The 27,940-nt window shown below is 38.6% G+C and overlaps 1 protein-coding gene across 12 annotated transcripts in view; it reads left to right on the forward strand.

The window, feature by feature from the left end:
• Nucleotides 1–27,940, forward strand: part of CSNK1G1 (casein kinase 1 gamma 1) — a 188,717-nt gene that overhangs the window by 19,897 nt on the left and 140,880 nt on the right. The window contains exon 2 of one of the 12 annotated variants that reach the window (XM_032864729.1): nt 5,446–5,562. The exons of the other annotated variants lie outside the window; for them this stretch is intronic. The gene's annotated coding sequence lies outside the window, so the exon portion shown is untranslated. The remainder of the gene's footprint in view (nt 1–5,445; nt 5,563–27,940) is intronic. 12 annotated transcript variants of the gene reach the window in all.

Below are 27,940 nucleotides of genomic sequence, written 5' to 3' on the forward strand. Positions count from 1 at the left end.
CCACTGTTGAAGGATAATTGCACTGATAGAGAATTCTAGGTTGGTTTTTTGCTTTCATCACTTCATTTTTTTACTTTTATTTTTTATTTATGTATTAATTAATTTCACTTTTTTTTAAAGATTTTTTAAAAATGTATTTATTTGACAGACAGAGATCACAAGTAGGCAGAGAGGCAGGCAGAGAGAGAGGAGGAAGCAGGTTCCCCGCCGAGCAGAGAGCCCGATGCAGGGCTCCATCCCAGGACCCTGGGATCATGACCTGAGCCGAAGAGAGAGGCTTTTACCTACTGAGCCACCCAGGTGCCCCGTCTTTAGGTTTTCTTACATAGGATCTTGTCCTCTGTGGATAGAGATAATTTATTCTTCTGTCCAATTTGGATGGCTTTTTCTTTCCCTTAAAAATTTATTTATTTATTTATTTATTTGCCTAATTGTCCTGGCTAGAACTTCTAGTACATTGTTGAATAGGGGTGGCAAATGAGATCATTCTGGTCTTCCTTCTCTCAGGGGGAAAGCTTTTCATCTTTTGCCGTTCAGTATACTAACGGGGATTTTCATAGACATATTTTATTATGTTGAAGTTCTCTTTTTTTTTTTTTTTAAGATTTCATTTATTTATTTGACAGAGATTACAAGTAGGCAGAGAGGCAGGCAGAGAGAAGGAGAAGCAGGCTCCCTGCTGAGCAGAGAGCCTGATGTAGGGCTTGATTCCAGGACCCTGGGACCAGGACCTGAGCCGAAGGCAGAGGCTTTAACCCACTAAGCCACCCAGGCTCCCCGAAGAAGTTCTTTTCTATTCCTAGTTTGAGTGTTTTTATCATGATAGAATTTTATCAAATGGATTTTTCTTAAAGATTTATTTATTTGAGTGAGAGAGTGTGAGCACAACCAGAGGGAGGGGTAGAGGGAGAGAGAACCTCGAGCAGATTCCCTTCTGAGCACAGAGTTGGATCTGGGGCTCAATCTCACAACCGTGGGACCATGACCTGAGCCAAAATCAAAGGTTGGACTCTTTTTTTTTTTTTTTAAGATTTTATTTATTTATTTGACAGACAAAGATCACAAGTAGGCAGAGAGGCAGGCAGAGAGAGAGAGAGGAGGAAGCAAGCTCCCCGCCGATCAGAGAGCCCGATGTGGGGCTCGATCCCAGGACTCTGAGATCATGACCTGAGCCAAAGGCAGAGGCTTTAACCCACTGAGCCACCCAGGTGCCCCCAAAGGTTGGACTCTTAAGAGACTGAGCCACCCAGGCACCCTGCATTTTTTTTTTCCATCAGCACTGATGATCATATGGTTTTTCTCCTTCATTCTGTTAATGGGTGTATTATATTGATTTTTATAGTTGACCCACCTGGAATAGTTGTTTGTCATAATGTGTAATCCTCTTAATACGTTGTTGGATTACCTTCACTAGTATTTTATTGAGGATTTTTACAACTATATTGGTCTGTAATTTTCTTGGGATGTTTTTATCTGGCTTTGGTATCAAGGAAATCCTGGCTTCACAGAATGAGTTAGGAAGTATTCTGTTCTGGATTTTGGGAGAGTTTGAGAAGGATTTTCAATTATTTTTTTAATGTTTGGTAGAATTTACCAGTGAAGTCATGTAGTCCTGGACTTTTCTGGGTGGGAAGTTTGACTAGTGATTTAGTCTTTACTTGTTGCAGGTCTGTTCAGATTTCTATTTCTTCTGGAATGAGTTTTGTTACTTCGTGTGTTTATAGGACCATGTCCATTTCATCTGCATTATCTGATTTGTTGGTGTGCAGTTACTGGTAGTTTCCTTTTATAACTCCTCTGTTTTTAAGGTCTGTAGCCTTGTCACCACTTTCATCTGTGAAGTTAGTACTTTGAGTCTTCTTTTTTTTCATAGTCAGTCTGATTAAAAGTTTGCCAGTTTTGTTGATCTTTTCAAAGAAATAGCTTTTGGTTTTGTTTGATTCTGTTGTTTATTTTCTTTTTTACCTCCACTTGAATCTTTATTATGTCTTTTCTTTTGTTAGCTTTGGATTTAGCTTATTCTTTTTCTAGTTCTTTAAGGTGTATTCTTTAAGGTATAAACTTCAGAGTGTCAATTCGGGATCTTGTTTAATGTAGCATTTTTATGTATAAATTTACCTCTTCACACTGCTTTCACTATATGTCATAAGTTATGGTATGTTGTGTTTTTGTTTTAATTTGTCTCAGGTTATTTTCTAATTTTTCTTATAATTTCTTTTTCTTTTTTTTTTTCTTCCCCTTTTTTTGGTTATCTCTTCTTTGAACCATTTGTTGTTTAAGATTGTTGTTAAGTTTTTACTGTTTATGGATTTTCCAATTTTTCTTCTGTTAATTGATACCAGTGTCATTCTGTTATCATATATGATACTTTGTATGCTTTCAGTCTTTTAAAATTTATTGTTTTGTGTTCTAATGTATTATCTCTCCTGGAGAATGTTCCATGTACACTGGAGAAAAATATGTATTCTGCTTTGTTGAGTGGAGTGTCTATGTATGTCTGTTAGGGCTGTAGTTCATAATATTGTGCAAATACTCTATATCCTTACTTGTCTTCTCTCTGATTGTTCTCTCCATTATTGAAAGTGGAGTGTGAAAGTCTGTAATTGTTATGGTAGAATTGTCAGTATCTCCCTTCAGTTCTGTCAGTTTTTGCTTCCTATATTTTGTGACTCTGTTATTAGACATGTTTGTAATTGTGAGGTCTGTTTTCATCCTTTTACTTTTAACCATTGTGTCTTTTGATATAAATTGAGGGTTGTGTAAATAGCATTTAGTTGGGATTGTTCTCCATTATGCCAATCTCTACCTTTTAATGGGAGAATTTAACCTATTTACATTTAAAGTAACTGAAAAGGAAGGTGTTATTTCTGGTATTTAGGACTCATTTCTGCTATTTAGCTATTTGTTTTCTGTTTTATATATATATTTTTTGTTTCTCAGGTCCTTTATTATTGCCTTCATTTCCAGTTAGTTTTGTATTGCTTTGTTCTCCTCTCTTTTTTTGTAAAGGTTTTCCTTAATATTACTCTGGGGATTACAGTTAACATCTCAAATCTTGGGACAATCAAGTTTGAACTTGAATATCAGCTTAGTTGCAGCAGGTATACAGAAACTTTGCCCCTGTATAGCTCTGCCCCCCTCCCCATTTTATTATTAGAATTACATCTTATACATTGTGTTGTCTTTATACATGTGTTCCTGTTAAAGAGGTGTTTAGTTATAAATGCATATTATTCCTTTAGGCATTTTTCTTTCAAATCACTGAAGCCAAAACAGATTTAAAAAACACTGATGCTGGGCACCTGGGTGGCTCAGTAGATTAAGTGGCTGCCTTCAGCTCAGGTCATGATCCTAGAGTCCTGGGATCAAGCCCCAAATTGGGCTTCCTGCTCAGTGGGGAGTCTGCTTCTCTTTCTCCCTCTGCCTGCTGCTCTGCCTGTTTGTGTGCATGCGCTGTCTCTCTCTCTCTCTGTCAAATACATAAAATCTTTTAAAAACCTTTGATGCAATTATAGTGGTTTGTATATATATTTATATCGCTATCTCTTATTCTTTATTTCTTTATATGATTTTAAAGGTACTATCGAGTATCCTTTCATTTTGGCCCTCAGAGCCCTCTATTAAATTTCTTGTAAAGTGGCTCTTCTTTTTTGTTGTTGGGGTTTTTTTTTGTTGTTGTTGTTTTCAAGATTTTATTTATTTGACAGAGAGAGAGACAGCAAGAGAGGGAACACAAGCAGGGGGAGTGGGAGAGGGAAAAGCAGGCCTCCTGCTGAGCAGGGAGCCCAATGCACGCCGATCCCAGGATCCTGGGATGGTGACCTGAGTTGAAGGCACTTAATGACTGAGCCACTCAGGCACCCCTAGAGTAGTTCTTCTTGTGATGAAACTTTTACCTTTTGTTTTTCTGGGAGCATCTTTAATTTTTTTTCATTTTTGAAGAAAAGTTTTGCTGGATATAGAATTTTTGGTTAACTGTTACTTTCAACACTTGAAATAAGTTATCCCACTGCTTTCTGGCCTCCATGATTTCTTTTTTTAATAAGATTTTATTTATTTATTTGCCAGAGAGATAGAGAGCACAAGCAGGCAGAGGGAGAGGGAGAAGTAGACTTCCTGACAAGCAGGGAGCCCAATGCCGGGCTTGATCCCAGAACCGGGGAATTATGACCTGAGCCAAAGGCAGACACCTAACTGACTGAGCCACCAGGTGTACCTCAGTTACTATACTTTGAGGTCCTGAATTTCAATTTGATTCTTTTCTTTTTACCCTTCCCCTCAATTTGATTTTTTTTTTTTTTTATAATTTATATTTCTTTACTGATGTTTTCTTCTTGGTGAGATACTTTTTTCTTGTTTTCCTTTCATTCTTTCTGGTTTCCTTTGCCTGGGTTTCCTCAGGGACATTTTCTTTCTTTCTTTCTTTCTTTTTTTTTTTTTTTTTAATATTTTATTTATTTATTTGACAGAGAGAGAGAGAGAGACCACAAGTAGGCAGAGAGGCAGGGAGAGAAGTGGGGGAAGCAGGCTCCCTGCTGAGCAGAGAGCCTGATGTGGGACTTGATCCCATGACCCTGAGATCATGACCTGAGTGGAAGGCAGAGGCTTAACCCACTGAGCCACCCAGGCTTCCCATCAGGGACATTTTCTATATTAATTTCTTTATTCCTGTGAATGAGCCAGACTGGTTTTTCTTTGCATGCCTCATAATTTTTTTGTTGAGAACTGTACATTCTGAATATTATTGTGGAGTACCTCTAGACATCAGATATCCTTCTTGTCACTGCTCATTGTGGGTTGTTACTGTTTGTTTTGTTGTTTTGTGTCTTTTCTAAACTATTTTTGTCAAGTATGTATTCTTAGTCATGTGTGATCCTTGGAGTCTATGTTTAATTATCTTAGTCTTCAACTAACATTTTGACCATATTTCCTTGAATACCTGTAGCCCAAAACAGGAAATAATACTCTTTCAGTTTTGACTAAATGGTTCTGTGTTTGAATATTCCTTCAACACTAAGCCAGGCTACTTACAACCCTGCCTTACCCTTCACTACCTGTTTGTGTGGAGCCTGGCGGTGAGGTAGGGGTGAAAATTTAGGGTCTCTATTTTTTTTTTTTTAAGATTTTATTTATTAATTTGACAGGGGGTGGGGGGAATACAAGCAGGGGGAGTGGGAGAGGAAGAAGCAGGCCTCCTGCTGACCAGGAAGCTGACATAGGGCTCGATCCCAGAACCCTGGGGTCATGACCTGAGCTGAAGGCAGACGCTTAATGACTGAGCCACCTAGGCACCCCAACTTAGGGTCTTCTTTCTGTGCATATATCCAGACTTGGGCGTATATGTATCGTTTTAGAATCCTTTTTATGTCTGAGAGCTTACAAAGCTCATTTCTCCCTACCTACCTCCTTTTTCAGTCTCTCCCTTCCCTGTTTTCTCTTACCCAGGCTGCTTGACCTGGGAGTGCTCCAAGTCAGGCAGAACAAAGGCAAAGTCCTTGTGCTAGTCCTCCAGGAAGCTGCCAGTCAGGTCCTAACATTCAGTCACAGTTCTTGGAGACTAAGGTTTGTATTGCTCCCTTGGGACTATTATCCTGTACTAGGAGTGCAACTGCCATGCTCACTGCCCCTGCTGAACTAGAGAGTAGTTGCGTGTGAGGCAGGTGATTTAAAACCCCATAACATTTTATTTATTTATTTATTTTATTTTATTTTCCGCATAACAAAATTCATTGTTTTCGCACCACACCCAGTGTTCCATGCAATACGTGCCCTCCTTAATACCCACCACCTGGCTCCCCCAGCCTCCCATCCCCCCACCCCTTCAAAACCCTCAGATTGTTTTTCAGAGTCCATAGTCTCTCATGGTTCACCTCCCCTTCCAATTTCCCTCAACTCCCCTCTCCTCTCCATCTCCCCATGTCCTCCATGTTATTTGTTATGCTCCACAAATAAGTGAAACCATATGATACTTGACTCTCTCTGCTTGACTTATTTCACTCAGCATAATCTCTTCCAGTCCCGTCCATGTTGCTACAAAAGTTGGGTGTTCATCCTTTCTAATGGAGGCATAATACTCCATAGTGTATATGGACCACATCTTCCTTATCCATTCGTCCGTTGAAGGGCATCTTGGTTCTTTCCACAGTTTGGCGACCGTGGCCATTGCTGCTATAAACATTGGGGTACAGATGGCCCTTCTTTTCACTACATCTGTATCTTTGGGGTAAATACCTAGTAGTGCAATTGCAGGGTCATAGGGAAGCTCTATTTTTAATTTCTTAAGGAATCTCCACACTCTTCTCCAAAGTGGCTGCACTAACTTGCATTCCCACCAACAGTGTAAAAGGGTTCCCCTTTCTCCACATCCTCTCCAATACACGTTGTTTCCTGTCTTGCTAATTTTGGCCATTCTAACTGGTGTAAGGTGGTATCTCAATGTGGTTTTAATTTGAATCTCCCTAATGGCTAGTGATGATGAACATTTTTTCATGTGTCTGATAGCCATTTGTATGTCTTCATTGGAGAAGTGTCTGTTCATATCTTCTGCCCATTTTTTGATATGATTATCTGTTTTGTGTGTGTTGAGTTTGAGAAGTTCTTTGTAGATCCTGGATATCAACCTTTTGTCTGTACTGCCATTTGCAAAAATCTTCTCCCATTCCGTGGGTTGCCTCTTTGTTTTGTTGACTGTTTCCTTTGCTGTGCAGAAGCTTTTGATCTTGATGAAGTCCTAAAAGTTCATTTTCGCTTTTGTTTCCTTTGCCTTTGGAGACATATCTTGAAAGAAGTTGCTGTGGCTGATATCGAAGAGGTTACTACCTATGTTCTCCTCTAGGATTCTGATGGATTCCTGTCTCGCTTGAGGTCTTTTATCCATTTTGAGTTTATCTTTGTGTACGGTGTAAGAGAATGGTCGATTTTCATTCTTCTACATATAGCTGTCCAATTTTCCCAGCACCATTTATTGAAGAGACTGTCTTTTTTCCACTGTATATTTTTTCCTGCTTTGTCAAAGATTATTTGACCATAGAGTTGAGGGTCCATATCTGGGCTCTCTACTCTGTTCCACTGGTCTATGTGTCTGTTTTTATGCCAATACCATGCTCTCTTGGTGATCACAGCTTTTAGTAAAGCTTGAAATCAGGTAACGTGATGCCACCAGTTTTATTTTTGTTTTTCAACATTTCCTTAGCAATTCGGGGTCTCTTCTGATTCCATACAAATTTTAGGATTATTTTCTCCAGCTCTTTGAAAAATACTGGTGGAATTTTGATCGGAATGGCATTAAAAATATAGATTGCTCTAGACAGTATAGACGTTTTAACAATGTTTATTCTTCCGATCCAAGAGCATGGAATGGTCTTCCATCTTTTTGAGTATTCTTCAATTTCCTTCCTGAGTATTCTGTAGTTCCTTGAGTATAGATCCTTTACCTCTTTGGTTAGGTTTATTCCCAGGTATCTTACAGTTCTTGGTGCTATAGTAAATGGAATCGATTCTCTAATTTTCCTTTCTGTATTTTCATTGTTAGTGTATAAGAAAGCCACTGATTTCTGTACATTGACTTTGTATCCTGCCACATTACTGAATTGCTGTATGAGTTCTAGTAGTTTGGGGGTGGAGTCTTTTGGGTTTTCCATATAAAGAATCATGTCATCTGCAAAGAGAGAGAGTTTGACTTCTTCATTGCCAGTTTGGATACCCTTTATTTCTCTTTGTTGTCTGATTGCTGTTGCTAGAACTTCTAATACTATGTTGAACTAGAGTGGTGAGAGTGGGCATCCTTGTCGTGTTCCTGATCTCAACGGGAAGGTTGTGAGCTTTTTCCCATTGAGGATGATATTTGCTGTGGGTCTTTCATAGATAGATTTTATGAAGTTCAGGAATGTTCCCTCTATCCCTATACTTTGAAGCGTTTTAATCAGGAACGGATGCTGGATTTTGTCAAATGCTTTTTCTGCATCAATTGAGAGGACCATGTGGTTCTTCTCTCTTCTCTTATTGATTTGTTCTATCACATTGATTGATTTGCGAATGTTGAACCATCCTTGTAACCCAGGGATGAATCCTACCTGGTCATGGTGGATAATCTTTTTAATTGTAACACTTTAAAAAAAAAAAGATTTTACTTATTTTTTGAGAGAGAGAGCGTTGCGTGTGAGCAGGTGGGGGAAGGACTGAGAGAGAGAGGGAGAAGCAGACTCCTGCTGAGCAGGGACACCATCCCCCCCCCCCCACCGCCGCCCCCGATGCAGGGCTTGATGCAGGACTCGATCCCAGGATGCTGGATCATAAGCTTAGCTGAAGGCAGACACCTATCTGACCTGGCCACCCAGGAGCATCCCCTATAATACTCTTTTATTGCAATGTCACGGGTTCTTTCTTTGCTAATCTTCTCTTGGTTGTTGTGAGTTTTGGGGTTAATTCAAGGTTCTGCAAAAGTTGATTCTGACAGTTTTTACCAGATTATTTGTTGCTTGTTTTTGTGGAGAGATGGGGCCCAGAGAGTTCCCTACTCTGCTATTTTTGATGATGTTCTCCCTCCACTCCCTTCGGTTTTTAGTTTTCCTACTGAATCTCTTCAGAGAATCCAACTTAATTTTTATAAAATTTTTTCAAGGAGTACATAAAGGGTTTACTGCATAAAGGGTCATGTATAGTTTAAAGACTAAAAGTGAACACTGCATACACATCACTCAAATAAAGAAATAGGACATTACCAGTACCTAAGAAGACTCTTATGTGCCCCTTTCTTTTTCTGACCTTCTAGGAAACACTATTCTGAATTTTGTGTTATTTAGTTATGCAAATAGGTAGGAAAGTATAACTAGAAGAAAAATCAGTCAATAGAAATAGACCTAGAAATGATGAAATGATAGAATTAGTACAGAAGATCTTTAAAAACATTAGTAAAAAGTTGAAGGATTTGGGGCGCCTGGGTGGCTCAGTGGGTTAGAGTCTCTGCCTTTGGCTCAGGTCATGATCCCAGGGTCCTGGGATTGAGCCCTGCATCGGGCTCTCTGCTCAGCAGGGAGCCAGCTTCCCCCCACCCACCCCGCCTCTTTGCCTACTTGTGATCTCTGTCTGTCAAATAAATAAATAAAATCTTAAAAAAAAAAAGTTGAAGGATTTAAAGGCAGATGGGAAAATACTGAGGAGAGAATGGATATAAGAACCAAATAAAACTTTTCAAGTTAATAGATACCTGAATTTTTGCTTTTTTAAAAAAGATTTTATTTATTTATTTGACAGACAGAGATTACAAGTAAGCAGAGAGGCAGGCAGAGAGAGAGGAGGAAGTAGGCTCCCAGCTGAGCAGAGAGCCTGATGCGGGGCTCAATCCCAGGACCCTGAGATCATGACCTGAGCCAAAGGCAGAGGGTTTAACCCATTGAGCCACCCAGGGGCTCTGCATTTTTTTTTTTTTTTAAGATTTTATTTATTTATTTGACAGAGAGATCACAAGTAGGCAGAGAGAGAGGAAGGGAAGCAGGCTTCCCGCTGAGCAGAGAGCCCGATGCAGGACTTGATCCCAGGACCCCGAGATCATGACCCAAGCTGAAGGCAGAGGTTTTAAACCACGGAGCCACCCAGACGCCCCTATTAAGTGTTTTCAATATGACTTACAAAATGAAGAGTGTCATAATACTGCTTTTTCAGATAATAAAAGATGAAAATACTAAGATCTGAAAAATGAGCATGTAACCAAGATGATTGTTTTTATATATTTTTAAAAGATTTTATTTATTTATTTGACATCGAGAGCAGCAGTGAGAGAGGGAGCACAAGCAGGAGGATTGGGAGAGGGAGGGGGAAAGCAGCGTTCCCGTGGAGCAGAGAGCCCAATGTGGGACTTGATCCCAGGACCCTGGGATTAGGACCTCACCTGAAGGCAGGCAGATGCTTAATGCCTGAGCCACCCAGGCACTCCTTTTTGTTTTGTTTTGTTTTGTTTTGTTATCATTTTATTTATTTGTCAGGGAGAGCTTGACCACAAATGGGGAGGGGCAGGCAGAGGGAGAAATATGGGACTCGATCCTAGGACCCTCGGATCATGACCAGACCCAAAGGCAGATGCTTAACCAATGGAGCCACCCAGGCATCCCACCAAGATAATCATCTTGAATGAAGTAAGGACTAATATGGTTAAAATAAGAGCTCAGTATTTACTGTAGAAATATTTGAGAATGATTCAACATAAATTGTATTTCATGAAGTATTTATTTAATATAAATTAAATGTTATGACTTAACATATCTTAATGTATGATAAATGCTAAATAACATTTCTATTATATAAATACTTAAGCATTAATCTTTTTTCTAAAACTGCACATTTTCAAGCATTTTGTAGGTAAATCTGTGCTGTATCCTTCTTGTTAGGACAGTACTGACAGCATAAACCTCTTTATGCACTCAGCCATGATTAAACTAAGGTTTATATCCTTAGTATTAAAATACCACAGTCCAGTTACTAATCATATTTTTAATCTTTCTAAGTTGCCATTCGTACCAGGACTGATCAGGGCCGTTGGGATTTGTCTTAATGTGGAGCAGGTTAGGACAATGAATTCCTTTTCTTTGGTTAAAAAATTTAAGTTTTAATTATTTTTTTCCCAACATTTTATAATTTACTTTTGAATAAGTCTCAATTTATGGTTGCGAAGGTTTAAAAGTATTAACTTGGGTCACTGGCTTATATATGATTAGAATTCAGAATTTTTAGCCTTTGGTTCAATTCTTACCTTCAGTTTCTGTATATGACATGTTCTTCCATGTTTACGAGAGTGTGTGCCATTGGTTTTCTTGCATTAATTTTCTTTTGGTACTAAAATATTTTAAGGTATTGAGTTGGTTATTCAGAACCATCAAGTATTTTTATATTTGGGGGGAAGCTGAACATTGAGTCCAGTTGATCCTTTATATTAAAAATATTATTTATTCTCCACATTGTTATACAATCCTGTGTCCAGGACTTCCAGTTACAGGGTTGAGAGGATTTACTTTTGTCTTTGAGTAGAGTGACCAGATAGTTCAAATCTCTGACTGGAGAATAGTCTCTCGTGCGCCCAAGAGGAAGTAAATGTATGCTGTGCATGAAAGTTTTAGTTGTTGTTTTTTTTTTTTTTAAAGATTTTATTTATTCATTTGAAAGAGAGAGGCAGAGAAAGCTCAAGCAGGGAGCAGAGGGAGAGGGAGAAGCAGGCTCTCCACTAAGCAGGGAGCCTGATGCGGGGCTTGATCCCAAGACCCTGGGATCATGACCCGAGCCGAAGACAGCGGCTTAACCCATTGAGCCACCCAGGTGCCCCAAAAGTTTTAGTTTTTAAATGATCAAAGACCTCTACTGGACGCAGGTCACTCTGCAACTTAAAGTAATTTTTGGAGGACTACAATATATATAACATTAGCATACATATGATTGCTAGTTTTATAATATTCTGCATCCAATGTAGTTTAATTGCAGTATCATAATAAAGTATAACAGATAAAATATTGTTAACTTTGCCATAATGTGTACTTCTAATTAGTAACTACTTGGTTTTGTGGTGACAGTGTCATTAATCTCTTGGGTTAATGTGTGTGTGTGTGTGTTTTTTGCAAATGTTTTTAATTTAAACAGTATTAATAAGACTTTCTGTTACTGTAAGTTGTTTACAGAGGTATTCTTTTAACAGTATAAGTGCTTTGTAAAGGTGATTTTAATCTGGATAGAAATTGGGCAGTTTGGTGTGTATTCCTGTAAATTCTTTTTCTTTATATATGCTAGCATGTGTATATATATTCAGTTCCCTTGTTTGTTTTAAAGATTTTTATTTTTTTGAGAGACAGAGAATGAGCACAAGCAGGGGAAGGGGCAGAGGGGGAGGGAAAAGCAGATTCCCGGCTGAGCAGGGAGCCTGAGGTGGGGCTCTGTCACTCTGGTATCATGACCTGAGTGGAAGGCAGATGCTTAACCCACTGAGCCACCCAGGTACCCCTTCAGTTCTCTTGTTACAAAATATGCTGTACTATTTATTGTTTTCCTACTTAAAATTTTTTTCTTAGCATTATCTCAATATTTTTTCACTATTTTGAGAATATGGACAAGGTATTTGGTTTGATTTATGTTTTAAAATAATTTATGTGAAGGGTACGTAGGTGGCTCAGTCAGTTAAGCATCTGACTCTTGATTTTGGCTCAGGTCATGATCTCAGGGTCATAGGATTGAACCCTGCATTGAGCTCTGTGGTCAGCATAGAGTCTGTTCTTCTCCTTCTGCTCCCTCCTGCTTGTGCTCTCTCTCTCTCTAAAATAAATTAAATCTTAAAATAAAATAAAATAATTTATGTGGTTATTTCATATGGGAGCATTGTAAAAAAATTTGAACAGTGTAGGAAAGTTATAAAGAACAAAATAAAACCACATGTAATACCTTCTAGATAGTAATCATTATTAGCAGTCAAATTATCTTTCTAATTTGTTCTGATTGTATGAGTATATATAAAATGCATGTTTTAAATAAAATTTGAAAAAATATTTGGATTATATAGGTTAGTGTTCTTTTTTCACTTAACATTGAAAAAATTATTCCATATCATCAGATAGTTACGTAATGGCTATAGAACACAGAAGTCATTTACACCTTTATTGTTTCTGAGGTTATTTCAGATACTTGCTTCTATGTATCCTGAAATAAACATTTTTATTATTTCTCTAGGACATTTATTTCTTTAGGGCTTAATAGATGAACATTATTATTTATTCCTTGCTATTCAATAAGTGAACATTTTACCAGATGGTCTTCCAGAGAGGTGATACAGTCCTTTTAACAAGGCATGAGAGTCTGTTTCTCTGGATTTGGATAACACTGGGTAACAAGATTTTTTTTTTTATCTTTACCATTTTTATACATGAAAAGTATTTTTGTATAATGTCTTGAATGTGTACTTCATATGTGTAATATAACAGTGTTTTGTGGCCTTTGGATATTGTATATATTTAGCAACTAACTGTAAAGTAAAAAGTAAAATAAAATTTATGTAAAGATAAATTGGTACAGTTTGAGTCACATCAATATTGTATTAATTCCTGAAATGTTAGAGGACAATGAAAATTGCAAAGGACCTGTTTTTTCTAGTTTATATTGTCATGTGTGTAAGACTTGGTAGAGTGCTGATGAATCCACCTTGAGGTTTTTTTTTTTTAAGATTTTATTTATTTATTTGACAGAGATCACAAGTAGGCAGTGAGGCATGCAGAGAGGAGGAAGCAGGCTCCCTGCTGAGCAGAGAGCCGGATGCAGGGCTCAATCCCAGGACTCTGGGATCATGACCTGAGCCGAAGGCAGAGGCTTTAACCTACTGAGCCACCCAGGAGCCCCTCACCTTGAGTTTTGATGTGGTGCAGTTGTTATGTGAGGGTTGTTGGCTGATAGCTACTAAGAATCATCTCCACCCATAGCTAGAAATGGTCTTTGGAAGGTAGTTTGTTAAGAAAATTATTGGTGGATTAGAATCATGATCAATGGCTAATCTAACAAAGAGCAAATTGCTTTAGAGGCATTTTATTTGACATTTTGATTGTAGATTCTTCCTATTTATTTGTATTAGGAATGTACCCAAAGGACTCTTGATTAGAAATTTTTGGGGGTGCCTGGGTGGCTCAGTCAGTTAAGCTTTGGACTCTCGATTTTTGCCTCAGGTTATGATCTCAGGGTCATGAGCTCAAGCCCCATGTCAGGCTGTGTGCTCAGTGCAGAGTCTGCTTTTCCCTGTCTTTCTGCTCCTTCCCCTGCTCATGCTCTCTCTCTCTCTAAAGTAAGTAAATAAAATCTTTCAAAAAACTGTTTTTTATTAGGGCACCTGGGTGGCTCAGCTGGTTAAGTGCCCAACTCTTGGTTTTGGTTCAGGTGTGATCTTACGGATCCTGAGATTGAGCTCCCTGTTGAGCTCTGAGCTCAGTGGGGAGTCAGCTTGAAGATTGTCTCCCTCTGCTTCTTCCCCCACTGCATGCTCACTCTGTCTCAAATAAATAAGTAAATCTTTAAAAAAAGAAATTATTTTTTATTAACTTCGTTGTTTGTATTTATGCACATAAAACAGTATTTCTTTTTCCCTTTGCTTTAATGTTTTTAAAATATTACAATTCATAACTTAAAGACATTAGTTGCATTGATGTTCAGATTAGTCTGTGTGTGAGAACATGTGTGAAAACACTTAACCTAAACATAAGGAAATTTTTAATGAATTAAAGAACAGTGATGATTTTCAGTACACAAATTGTGTCTTTACCCACTGCTCCTGAATCTGCTCTGTTTGACTTAATTATGAAATGAACTGGCCCTTGTTTAATCCAATCACAGTTTCTTTGTTTAAAAAAAAAATTTAAGTAATCTCTACAACTAGTGTGAGACTCAAACTCATGACCCTGAGATTAAGAATTGGATGCTCTGCCTGTTGAGCCAGGCAGGTGCCCCTGTCCAATCTTATACCCACAGAAACTCTTGTAGTTTTATTTTCCTAGGAATATCATATATGCAGAACTGAGAACTTGAGAGTAGGTTAGGAAGTCTGTATTATAAAAGCCTGAGTCCTAAAACTCATGTGTTTTTCTTCAGAGTATACTTTTGAAGCTTCTAAGAGCATACTCGCTTGACTTTACTAAGTCACCTAACTTTACTATTGAGTTTGGTTGTAGTGCATAGCAAATTAAAGGTGCTGCTAGAACTGAACACACCCTGGAAGATGTGACTTTTGATACAAAAAAAGAGAAAAATATATAGTTTTAAAACTTAGTACCTGGGGCCATTTAGTATAGTAACAGCATTTGACCTCATATACTTCATTAGTGCTGAATGACATAATTTTTCAAAGAAGAATACTTTGGTTGTTCTCAGTCATCAGAAAGGTTAAATTCACATAATGTCATGTGTTTGGCTGCCTAAAGAGTCCATGTGTGAGTCTGTTTCATGCTCTGAAATAATTATAACTTGCCTTTTTTTCTCTTCCTTTCCAATATTTATATCTTACTTCTTTTTGACTTGGCTAGGGCCATTGTTTAAGTTATTTTTGCAGTGGCTTCTATTTAATTGTAAAGTATATGTGTCTAAATTGAGCTTTAGGATTTAAAAGGATAAGCTTCCAATTTTCTAGTAAATTCATGCATTGAAGACATAATTTCTTAATGATTAGCCTAGTGAGGGATTATTCTACTTAAAGATATTTACATCTGTGCACACAGTTTGGCATATATACCTGCATGTATTTTTATATATTTTTAAAAGATTTTATTTATTTATTTATTTATTTGTCGGGGGGAGAGAGAGAGAGAGAGCGCGAGCAAGCGCACAAGAAGGCAGAGTGGCAGGCAGAGGCAGAGAGAGAAACAGGCTCCGCCCCCCCCCCCCCCCCCCCCCCAGCAAGGAGCCCGATGTGGGACTTGATCCCAGGATCCTGGGATCATGACCTGAGCCGAAGGCAGCGGCTTAACCGACTGAGCCACCCAGGTATCCCATTATATATATTTTAGAAGTACTTGGTTAGAAGGAATCATGGTTGGTAGGGGCATGAATAGATAAAGAGGTAGGACAAGATCTGCTAATTATAGAAAAGATTAGAAAGTTTAAGGTAGGTATGAAAGATAGTTGGAAGAGAAAACAATTTGAAGATCAATGTGTTAATAATTTAATCTTGGAAAATTCATTAAAAGGAAATTTTTCATTTTTTTGTTTTAATGTCACATTGACCCTAGGAATTTTATAAATAATCAGATATTATCTTTTAGTGTTTAAGACTGAAGATTTTATGTAACCGATTAAAATTATTTAATATTAATAGGTGGTAAAAAAGGAAAAGGGGCAAGTAAAACTCACTTATCCTTGGAGTAACAGCATTTTTTCTGTTCCAGGATTATAAAACATTGTTTTAGACATGAACTTTTATGCAGCCAAATATACAAAATTATGTGTTTTACTACACTGTCTTGATAATTGAATTTGGCCCAGACTCATGGGAATCCTGTAGGCGTGTGTATGTTTGACTTCTGTGCAAGTTACTAGAGAAGGGTTGGTTTTAATTAAAGCTTCATAAAGCAGTGCCAAAATATGGATTTTTTAGGTGTTTGTGGTTTGCTTCTTTGTAATGAGCCTACCTATTGTTTCTTTTCCCATTTTGCCTTTCTTGCCTTTAAAGAAACACCCTTCTTGCTCATGGCTTTTAAAATTTCAGAGTGAAACCAATATGTACATATCTTACTTTATTTATTATTATTATTATTATTTTCTTTTAAAAAGATTTTATTTATTTATTTGACAGAGAGAGAGAGAGTACAAGCAGGGGGAGCAGCAGAGGCAGAGGGAGAAGCAAACTTGATTGATGTGGGACTCAATCCCGGGATCCTGGGATTATGACCTGAGCTGAAGGCAGCCACTTAACTGACTGAGCCACCCAGGAGCCCTATTTTTTGTTATTATTATTTTTTTATGTCTCTTACTTTAATGGTACTGAATACAGAGCAGCACTTTTTCTCTTTTGAGGTGACTGGCTGACATTTTCTCCTCTGCTTCTCTCAAACATTTTCTTTTGAGTATTTTCACTGGGTTTTCATTTGAGGGTTTATTTCCCAGTCAGAGGTTACTACTACTACAGGTAGATCATCTCAGAAGACTTAATGGATTATTATGAATTCAGTATGGAGTCAGAGGACGGAAAGGAGAAATTTCTGGGTCTCTCTGCAATAGGAATAAAATAAATATAAACTGTCAAACAAGCCAGGACAAATTCAAATTCTTTTCAGGATTTTGTTGTTTGGTATGGAGGCTCAAGAAGAACAGGAGAAACTGCTTGGCTATGTGGATATGAGAGGTTATGTTTGTATTTTGTCTACTCATTTTCCTTACCTTAACCACTTACCTTTGCTTTGAAGGTGTTTACAGAAAGAATAGGGATGAGGGGGAAAGAGCTCTCCTTGTGGCTTGTCTCACATCTCTGATCAATTTTTTTAATTTTAATTTTTGTTTATTTTTGCTTTTTTTAACTAAGTTCTGTGTCCAACATGGGACTTGAACCCAAGACCCTGAATCAAGATCTCATGCTCTACCATGAGCCAGCCAGGTGCCCTCATCTCTGATCAGTTTTGTTGTTCTTTTCTGTGGTGGTCATTCTTATTTTAGCAGTAAAGAAATTGAGGCATTGTCAAAAGTTACTGTTTCCCTATATTCTCTGTCCATTGTTTATCATTAAACCCTTTTGTGAATCTGTGTGTTTTCCCCACCTTTGAGTTGTGAAGCCATCCTAACTTCTTCTTTATAGAGGACATGCTTTGAAATAGTCATTTACCAGTTTGTGATTTTGGCTTTTCTTCATTGGCAGATTGTAATACTGGGGCTGCTTTGACCATAAAATACATTTCTGGCTGATCTGACAGCCAGAGTGAGGTGTCTTTCTCTAGCTTTGAAATAAAAAAATGCAGCTTGACGGATTTTTTTGCTAGCTGTTGCTTAAGTTTGGTTGCCTATAGAAATTTACCAACATCCTAAAACATTTACGTGAGAGAATGGCTGATAGCACTAAGTAGCATATTTGTATGAATAATTTTTCAACCAAATGTAGAAAAGGGGAGCTAATTAGTTTATAGTGATGGTGATATTCATTTTATTGCATAATTAATATAATGGAAAATAATTAAAAATGAAAAGAAAGTGAGAACGTCACAATTCTAACAGAATTCTAACACAGAATAAGTCACTTTTATTTTCTATTCTTGCACTTTTATTTGTAAGTATACTATATTTAATTTTTATTATTTGGTAATATCATAAATACATATGTATAATCTATAAGGCCATGTTTAAAATTTTTTTTAAAGTTTTATTTATTGAATTTTGGTGCCCAACATGGGGCTCAAACTCACAACCCCAAGATCAAGAATTATATGCTTCTCTGAATGAGCCAGCCAGGTGCCCCTGTAAAGCCATGATTCAAAAATTAGAGATAGGGGGAAGTTTTAGGGGTCTTAGAAATGGGTGGTAGGAGAGCTTGGGTGGCTCAGGCAGTTAAGCATCTGACTCTTGGATTGTCTCAGGTCCAGATCTCATGACTCATTAGATTGAGCCCCACCTATTGCTCCAAGCTCAGGAGGAGTCTGCTTCCATATTCTCTCCCTCTGGCCTTCTCCCCTATTAGTGCATGTGTCCTCTCTCTTTTTTCCTCTCTCTCTCTTTCAAATAAATTAAAAGGAAAGAAAAGAAAGAAAGATGGGATGCCTGGGTGGCTCAGTCAGTTAAGCATCTCTCTTCTAGTCGGGTTGTGATACCAGGGTCCTGGGATCCAGCCCCACATCTGGCGCCTTGCTCAGAGGGGAGCCTGCTGTTCCCCCTCCCTCTGCCTGCCCTGCCCCCTGCTTGTGTGCATCCTCTCTCTGTGTCAAATAAGTAAAATCTTAGAAAAGAAAAGAAAGAAAGGGATAGTAAAGACTGGGAGGTAGGGTCACCTAGGTGGCTCAGTTGGTTAAGTGGCTGCCTTCCTCTCAGGTCATGATCTCAGGGTCCAGGTATTGAACCCTATGTCAGGCTCCCTGCTCAGTGGGGAGTCTGCTTCTCCTTCTCTGGCAACCCCCCCAACTTGTGCTCTCTCTCTCTCAAATAAAGTCTTTTTTTAAAGAAGACTGGAAGGTAATACTTTCCTATAGTTACTTGATAAAGGACACCCCTTAAAAAGGAACTTTGAAGGAGTGAAGAAAGATAAGGATATTAAATATACAAGGAAGGTGTTTCAGAATTTCAGAACCAGTGGTGTAACATAATCTTATATTTACTATCAGCTTAGAATAAATATTGCATTTACTTTATTTCCAGTGATAAGTGAGACTATATATTTTTCCCCAAGATACACTATCTTTAAAAGAAAATAAAATCTTTCTACCATTAAACACCTAAAAATGATGGATTTTTTTGTTGTTTATTTAAGATTTTATTTATTTATTTGACAGAAAGAGACCTAGCGAGAGAGGAATACAAATAGGGGGAGTGGGAGCGGGAGAAGGAGGCTTCCCGATGAGCAGGGAGTCCGATGCAGGGCTTGATCCCAGGACCCTGGGATCATGACCTGAGCCAATGGCAGATGCTTAGCTGACTGAGCCACCCAGGTGCCCCTATTTTATTTTTTAAAAGATTTTATTTATTTGTTTTTCAGTGGAGAGGGGGCAGGTGGAGGGAGAAGCAATCTCCCCACTGAGCAAGGAGCCTGTTTCGGGACTCAGTCCCAAGACCTTGGGATCATGACCCCAGCCTAAGGCAAACGCTTAACCAACTGAGCCACCCAAGTGTCCCGGATTTATTTTATTTTTTTTTAAACCAAACAAATGAACAAACAAAAACTTCAAAGTTGAGCTAGCAAAAAAGATTAAAAAAATGAAACAAATCAAAACACAAGAGAGCCCAAATTCAAAGAAGTGTAGAAGCATTTGATGATTGCTGCCCTGAAGTCATCTACTTGTTCCACATGACTTATACTTTCATTTTTTAAGAGGTACGCATGGCGGGGGGGCGCCTGGGTGGCTCAGTGGGTTAAAGCCTCTGCCTTCAGCTCAGGTCATGATCCCAGGGTCCTGGGATCGAGCCCCGTATCGGGCTCTCTGCTCAGTGAGGGGCCTGCTTCCGCCCCCCTCCTCTGCCTGCCTCTCTGCCTACTTGTGATCTCTGTCTGTCAAATAAATAAATAAATTCTTAAAAAAAAAGAGAGATACGCATGGGACTCAGGAGACAAAAGAATAGAAGCCATGCCTTATAGGAAGTCAGGCCAGAGATCTACGTTCCTAAAATGAGAATTCCACAAAAAGCTATATACCCACTGTGAAAGGGAGAAACAGAAAAAAATCACCCTAGCAAAGAGAGGAAACTTATCCTTCTTAGCTTTGGCTATAAATAGAGGGAGAAAAAAGTTTTCCCTGAATGTTTATAATTAGAAACATGCCCTCATAGAGAGGTTTGGGACCCCACTACCTGTGTAACTTCAAAAAAAAAAAAAAAATCTCTGAACTGAGACTCATTTTGAGTGATTACAGCTTGGTGTTATGCCCAGGCAAAGATAGAAACGAATACAAATTCTTTCTGGAGGAGTATCTTCTCAAAGACTTCCAAGAATCACCAAATGTAACATTCCAGAGAGTGCGAACTCCCTTACACAAAGCACATGAGGAGATAATTCACCAAGAGCAAAACAAAACACCTAAATCAGACCCACAGAAACTTCAAATAGTGTCATTACTAGACATTTATAAAAATAAATGTGCTTAATGTATCTGAAGAAACAAATGGAAGAATTGAAATTAAGATTCAGGAACAAAGGATTGTCCAAAATAATTAGAATCCAGAAACAAAAATATATATAATAATTAAAATGAAAAATTCAGGACGGGCTTAACAGCATATTGGATTGAAAAGAGAATAGTGAGGTAGAAGAGAGATTTGAAGAAATAATTAGGAATGTTATACAGGGAGAAAAAAGAGAAAATATCAATAAGGTGGAGACATGGAAGAAGAATTGAAAAGGTCTGATGTACATTTACGGTAAGCAGAATAACAGGCCCTCAAAGATATTCATATCCTAACCCCTAGAACCTATGAATATGTTACCTTCAATGGCAGAAGGGACTGGCAAATAATTAAATGATTAAATCAAGGATTTTTAGATGGGGAGATTATCCTGGATTATCCAGTGAGCCCATTGTAATCACAGCATTCCTTATAAGGAAAAACAGTAGGCAGGAGAGCCAGAGAGAGATTTGAAGATACTACATCCTTTGCTCTGAAAAGTAGAAGAAGGAGCTATGAGCCAAGGAATATAGGTGGTCTCTAGGAGTTGAAAAAGACAACAGATTCTTCCTTAGAACCTCTTCCAGGAACATAGCCCTGTCAACACCTTGAGTTTAGCCTAGTGAGACCCAATTTGTACTTCTTACCTCCAAAACTGTTGTTCTAGGCCACTGAGTTTGTGGTAATTTGTTATAGCAGCAATAAAAAAAAAATAAGCATCTAATCAAAATTCTACATGTAGACAGATGAGAGAAGGATAAGAGACCTATAACTTTAAACTTTAAATTATATGTGCATTTAAAAGTTTCCAGAGCAGCGCCTGAAAGAATAAAAATAGAAGGCAAATGGAATGGTAGAGGGGAACCTCAAATAATGTAGAAAAAAAGGAGAAAGGAACAAAAGGGTAGGACAAAGGTCTGATAGAACTATATGGTACAAATAAGGCCAAATAAACCACTAATCATAATGAATATAAATAGATCAAATGCGGGGCGCCTGGGTGGGTCAATTGTTAAGCCTCTGCCTTCAGCTCAGGTCATAATCCTGGCGTCCTGGGATCGAGCCCTGCATCGGGCTCCCTGCTCGGTGGGAGACCTGCTTCTCCATCTCCTACTCCCCCTACTCGTGTTCCCTCTCTTGCTATGTCTCTCTCCATCAAATAAATAAAATCTTAAAAAAAAGGATCAAATGCTGTACATAAAAGAAAAAGTTTGTCAGATTATATGTAGAAGCCAAAACCAACATGTGGTTTTTTGGTGGTGGTGGTGGTTGTTGTTTTTTGAAGATTGTTTTTTTTTATTTGAAAGAGAGAGAATGAGAGAGACAGCATGAGATGGGGGGGTCAGAGGGAGAAGCAGACTCCCCACTAAGCAGGGAGTCTGATGCAGGATTGGATCCCAGGACTCCGGGATCATGACCTGAGCTGAAGACAATTGCTTAACCAACTGAGCCACGCAGGCGCCCCCAACATATGGTTTCTAAGAGTTTAAAATATTGGGATAGGGGCAGTTGGAAGGTAAAAGGAATGCAAATGTTATACCTGGCAAAGTAATAACCAAAAGAAATTGGTGGTTATATTAATAAAATAAAATTACTTCAGGCAAAGGAGTACTACTTTAGTGTTTCAAATGAGAATTCGTTTTTGCTGCTAGGTAGACACAGAAACTAACAATGGCTTAAAGAAAGCAGGTATTTATTTTTCCCCCACATGAAAGAGCCTAGAAGTTGACATTTCTAGGGCTGATCATGGAGGTTTCATTTTATCATCAAGGTCTCAGAATACTTACTCTTGTGTTTTTTGTACTGCCATCTTTTAGCCTGTGGTTAACCTTGTGGTCAAAGATGGCTGATGGCTGCTTCCGGCACCAATTCTCACAGATTCCATGCAGAAGGAAGGATGGGGGTTGGGTATGGAGCCCATGAAAGCTATTAGGCCATCTCTTTTTTTTTTTTTTTTAAAGATTTTATTAATTTATTTGACAGAGAGAGAGAGAGATTACAAGTAGGCAGAGAGGCAGGCAGAGAGAGAGGAGGAAGCAGGCTCCCTACTGAGCAGAGAGCCCGATGCGGGGCTCGATCCCAGAACCCTGGGATCATGACCTGAGCCAAAGGCAGAGGCTTAACCCACTGAGCCACCCAGGCGCCCCTATTAGGCCATCTCTTAATGTCGTTCATGGAAGCCTACTTAGCTCTTCACTGCAAGACTTATGAAATGTGTTGTAGGTGAGCATATTGATGCCTAGAGTAAACTTGGACTTTACTTACTGAGGAAAAAAGAAAGATTCAGTATTGGTACAGGTCACCAACAGTCTCTGCCACATTATATAAAGACTGTGTTTACCAGAAGTTACTGGTTGTTAACTTTATTTTTACCATATTACAAAGGTTCAACATACATAAACCAAAAATGACAATTACAAGGATAAATGTACAAATTTACCATCATAATAGTTTTTAACTCCAAACAAAAATATTTAGTAAGGAGATAGAAGACTTGAACAACCCCATGAATAAGCTTGAATTACTGGGTGAATATAGAACATTGTATTCAAATTTTAAAGAATTAGTACCATAGCATTGCTACTATGTGAATATATAGTACTTTGTGGAATCCAAAATTTCAGATAATGCAGCAGATAATTAACCTTAAAAAGTGCCCGGGCACCTGGGTGGCTCAGTAGGTTAGGCCTCTGCCTTCGACATGATCTCAGGGTCCTCTCAGGGTCCTGGGATTGAGTCCTGCATCGGGACTCTCTGCTCTGCAGGGAGCCTGCTTCCTCCACTCTCTCTCTCTCTTTCTGCCTACTTGTGATCTCTCTCTGTCAAATAAATAAATAAAATCTTAAAAAAAAATGCCCCTGGAAATCTCAACAGATTTCAAAGATTGTGTGTCATTCAGACCATTTTTTCTCATGACACTCACTGCAAGCTAAATTAGGACTTCCTTTTTAGAAAGGTAAATTTTTTTTTTTAAGATTTTATTTATTTATTTGACAGAGACAGAGGGAGAGCACAAGCAGGGGTAGCAGCAGGCAGAGGGAGAGGAGAAGCAGGGCTCCATCCCAGGACCCTGGGATCATGACCTGAACTGAAGGCAGATGCTTAACTGACTGAATCACCCAGGCACCCCTAAGAAGGTAACTTTAAAAAATGTTTGAAAATTTATAAATACACTTGTAAATAACTGAGGTTCCAGAAGAAGTTATGTTGGAGGTTTAAGAATACTTAAAACTTGGGGCGCCTGGGTGGCTCAGTGGGTTAAGCCGCTGCCTTTGGCTCAGGTCATGATCTCAGGGTCCTGGGATCGAGTCCCGCATCGGGCTCTCTGCTTGGTGGGGAGCCTGCTTCCCCTTCTCTCTCTCTTCCTGCTTGTGATATCTCTCTCTGTCAAATAAATAAATAAAATAAAATAAAATAAAAAGAATACTTAAAACTCAGTAATAATGAAAATGCTGTATCAAAATTTGTGGTTAACTCTTGGTGGCTCTTTTTTTTTTTTTTTTTTTTTTTAAACTCTTGGTGGCTCTTGACCATAGCACATAGTCAAGTTTCTTAAATATCCCATGAGAGGATGAAGACAGTGCATATGCAGGCAATGGTAATTAAGAGAGGAAAAGAACCTCACAGATTGGGAACTGTCAGTGGCTTCTCAGGTCTTAATGTTAGTGTACAATGCCTTGTGCAATTTGACCTCCAACAGTTGTGAGCTTTCTTTGTTTTAATTTTAATAACATAATTACAGTTCCCTGATCAGACTAGATCAGTGGTTTTGAAACTTTAGTGTGTATCAGAGTCATCTGGAGGATTTGTTAAAGCGCAGATTGCTGGGCCCTACCTCCAGAGTTTCTGATTTAATGGATCTGGGCTGGGGCCCCAAAATTTCTATTTATAACAAATTCCCAGGTGATTTTGATGCTCCTGACCGAGGGACCATGCTTTGAGAACAGCTGTGTTAGAGGCTGCATTCTTTTGGCTCCATTCTTGTGTGTGTGTGTGTGTGTGTGTGTGTGTACATTTTTTTTCCCCCTGCAATGCCTTTCTCTCCCTTGGTATACTTTTTCAGGAACTCTTAGTCTCCCCCCCTGCTTTCCTGCCCCCACGGTTAAATCTCACACTTTAAAGTATTTTTAACCACTAAATTATTAGATGTTCCTTGTCTGTACTTCCTTATACTGCCTAATACCTCTCACATATCTGTAAGAGCCCTTGTCCTATTTCTTAAAGCCATTAAAATCTGTATTTTGTGTTTATATCCAGTGTATATCCTCATACCTGGTAATAGAAAGCAGTAAGTTAATACTTATTAATAAATAAGTGAGCTTTTGCATTCATATTTTGATTGAATATAGGTTAATATATAAACTATATATTATAGGTTTATATATATATATATATTTATATGATGATTATGGAGATTTATCCAATACTGTGTGTAGCACAGTGTTAAAATTCTGTGTTGTATATTTAGAAATATATTGGTAAAATACACTTTGGAAGGTCACCTGAATTTGGAAAGGTTTCTTTTGTCTTCCTGCTATTTCATGTCTTGACTGGAACAAAAGGGTACAGGAATAAAGATGGTGAAATGAGGAACTACTTGCAATGATTTAATAAGGAAGGATAAAGTAAGAACTAGGCCAGTGGGTCTTCCTTGATTCATTGTATCAGTTCAATCTGAAAGCAGGGTCACTAGGAGATTATATATATATATATATACATATATATATATGTGTGTGTGTGTGTGTATACATATATATTTTTTTAAGATTTTATTTATTTATTTGTCAGAGAGAGAGATGAGTACGCAAACACGGGGAGTGGCAGGCAGAGGGAGAAGGAAGCAGGCTCTGTGCCGAGCAAGGAGCCCAATAACACACCAACCAGAGCTGAAGGCAGAGGCTTAACTGACTGAGCCACCCAGGCGTCCCTATGTGTGTATGTGTGTGTGTGTGTGTATATATATATATATATATATTTTTTATGTATATATTTTTTAAAGATTTTTATTTATTGGGGCCCTGGGTAGCTCAGCCAGTGGTTAGTTGGGTGTCTGCCTTCAGCTTAGGTTGTGATCCTGGAGTCCCAGGATCGAGCCTCGCATCAGGCTCTCTGCTCAGTAGGGAGCCTGCTTCTCTCTCTCCCTCTGCTGCTCCCTCTGCTTATGCTTTCTCTTGCTCTCTCTCCCACTCTGTCATTAATAAATGAATAAAATCTTTAAAAAAAGATAATATATATTTTCTTGGGGCTAGAAATATTTGTTTGCTTTTTTTTTTTAAGATTTTCTTTTTTTTAAGTAATTTCTGCACCCAATGTGCCGCTCAAATTCACAATCCTGAGATCAAGAGTTGCATGCTCCATGGACTGAGCTAGCCAGGCGTGCCCCCAAATTTTTGATTTTATAAAAAACAGCAAATGCATGAAATTTTTAACTGCTGTTTGTTATCAACATTAGAGAAATGTTGATAACAAATATTATGGTAGCATAATGGATCTCAATCTAGCTGCATATTTTATTTTTTTTAAAGATTTTATTTATTTGATATATATAGAGAGATATCAAGTAGATAGAGAAGCAGGCAGGCAGAGAGGGGAAAGCAGGCTCCCCACTGAGCAGAGAGCCCGATGTAGGGCTTGATCCCAGGACTCTGAGATCATGACCTGAGCTGAAGGCAGAGGCTTAACCCACTGAGCCACCCAGGCGCCCCTAGCTGCATATTTTAAAAAGTTTTAGTATCCTACCCATCTTTATCGTATTAAATCAGGATATTAAGGGGGGTGTGGTTCCTGGTTTCATTAGTGACTGCTGTGCAGCCACAACTGAGAACTGCTGTTTTATGGCAATAAGGGATTCAAAGAAAATACTCAAAATAAAAAGTAGGGACCTAGTAAGTGTGTTTGAGATTGGTCCATATTTATTTTGCATAGTACTATCTGATGAACTATAAATATGAATTATGAATAGTGAAATTGTATTTGATCAAAGTATCCTTCTGTGTAGTAACATGTTTTGACTCTAAATGTAAACGAAATTATATGAGCTATAGCACAGCTCATGGAGAATGGTGTCTGGAGGATATCTGTGAATTAGCAAAAGGTGGTTAGAGCCAGCAGTCTCACTTAATGAAACTGTCTTCTTTCATCCTGTCCTATTACTTGTATTTTTTTGTTGTTTTGTTTTTGTTTTAAGTAGGCTCCATACCCAGCGTCGAGCTCAGTGTTGGGCTTGAACTCACCAGCCAGAGATCAAGACCTGAGCTAAAATCAAGAGGCAGAGAGGCCCAATAGACTGAGCCAACCAGGCTCCCCAATTCATCCAGTTCTTTTCTCTTTTTTTAAAGATTTACTTATTTGAGAGAGAGAGAGCATAGATGCGAGTTGGGGGAGGAGCAGAGGGAGAGGGAGAGAGAGACTCTCAAGCAGACATCCTGCTGAGTGCAGAGCCCAGTACAGGGCTCAATCTCATGACTCTGAAGTCATGACCTGAGCTGAAATAAGAGATCAGTTTAAGCACTGAGGGCACCCTCATCCTGGGTTGTTGTTTTTTTTTAAAGTTTTATTTATTTATTTGACAGACAGGGATCACAAGTAGGCAGAGGGGCAGGCAGAAAGAGAGGAAGGGAAGCAGGCTCCCCGATGAGCAGAGAGCCCGATGTGGGGCTCGATCCCAGGACCCTGGGATCATGACCTGAGCTGAAGACAGAGGATTTAACCCACTGAGCCACCCAGGCGCCCCCCTTCATCCTGTTCTTTTAAAACTAAGAAACGATATCAGCATTTTTCTGACACAAAATGATCTGCTATTGACATTTCAGCCTTTTAGTCTTCATTCAGCTTTATGTTTTAGGTACTTGAAGGCTTAATCTGAATTAACAGGTCTGATTTTTTTTTTTTTAATTAAAAAAAAATTTTTTTTAAAGAATTTTTTATTTGACACAGAGAGATCACAAGTAGGCAGAGAAGCAGGTAGAGAGAGAGGAGGAAGCAGCCTCCCTGCCAAGCAGAGAGCCAGATGTGGGACTCGATCCCAGAACCCTGAGATCATGACTTGAGCCGAAGGCAGAGTCTTAACCCACTAAGCCACCCAGGTGCCCCAACAGGTCTGATTTTAATAGCAGTGCAAGTGCAAAGTGGAGATAAAGGTTAGTTAGCCTTCAAAGCAACTTATAGATTAAGGGCTTTGTGTGTCATGGATACTATCAAGAAAGTGAAAAATGAACTACAAAATGGAAAAAAATACTTGCAAGTATTTTCTGCTAAGGGATTAATAACAGAATGTTTGCATGATGCCTAAAACTCAACGACAACAAAAAACAGTTCAAGAATGGCACCTGGGTTCACAGTTCAAGCCACCTGGGTGGCTCAGTCAGTTAAGCATCTGCCTTCAGCTCAGGTCATGATCCTAGGATCCTGGGATCGAGCCCCACATCAGGCTCCCTGCTCCATGGGGAGCCTGCTTCTCTTTCTCCCTCTAATACTCCCCATTTACAATCTCTCTCTCACTGTCAAATAAAAAAATAAAGTCTTTAAAAAAAATGGGTATAGAACTTGAGTAGACATTTCTCCAGAGAGGATATACAAATAAACACTTGTAAACACTTGAAAAGATGCTCAAAATTGTTAGTCTTTAGGGAAATACAAATCAGAATTA

This window comes from Lontra canadensis, unplaced genomic scaffold, assembly GCF_010015895.1.
Source record: "Lontra canadensis isolate GAN:19392208 unplaced genomic scaffold, GSC_riverotter_1.0 scaffold28, whole genome shotgun sequence".
Classification (NCBI taxonomy): domain Eukaryota; kingdom Metazoa; phylum Chordata; class Mammalia; order Carnivora; family Mustelidae; genus Lontra; species Lontra canadensis.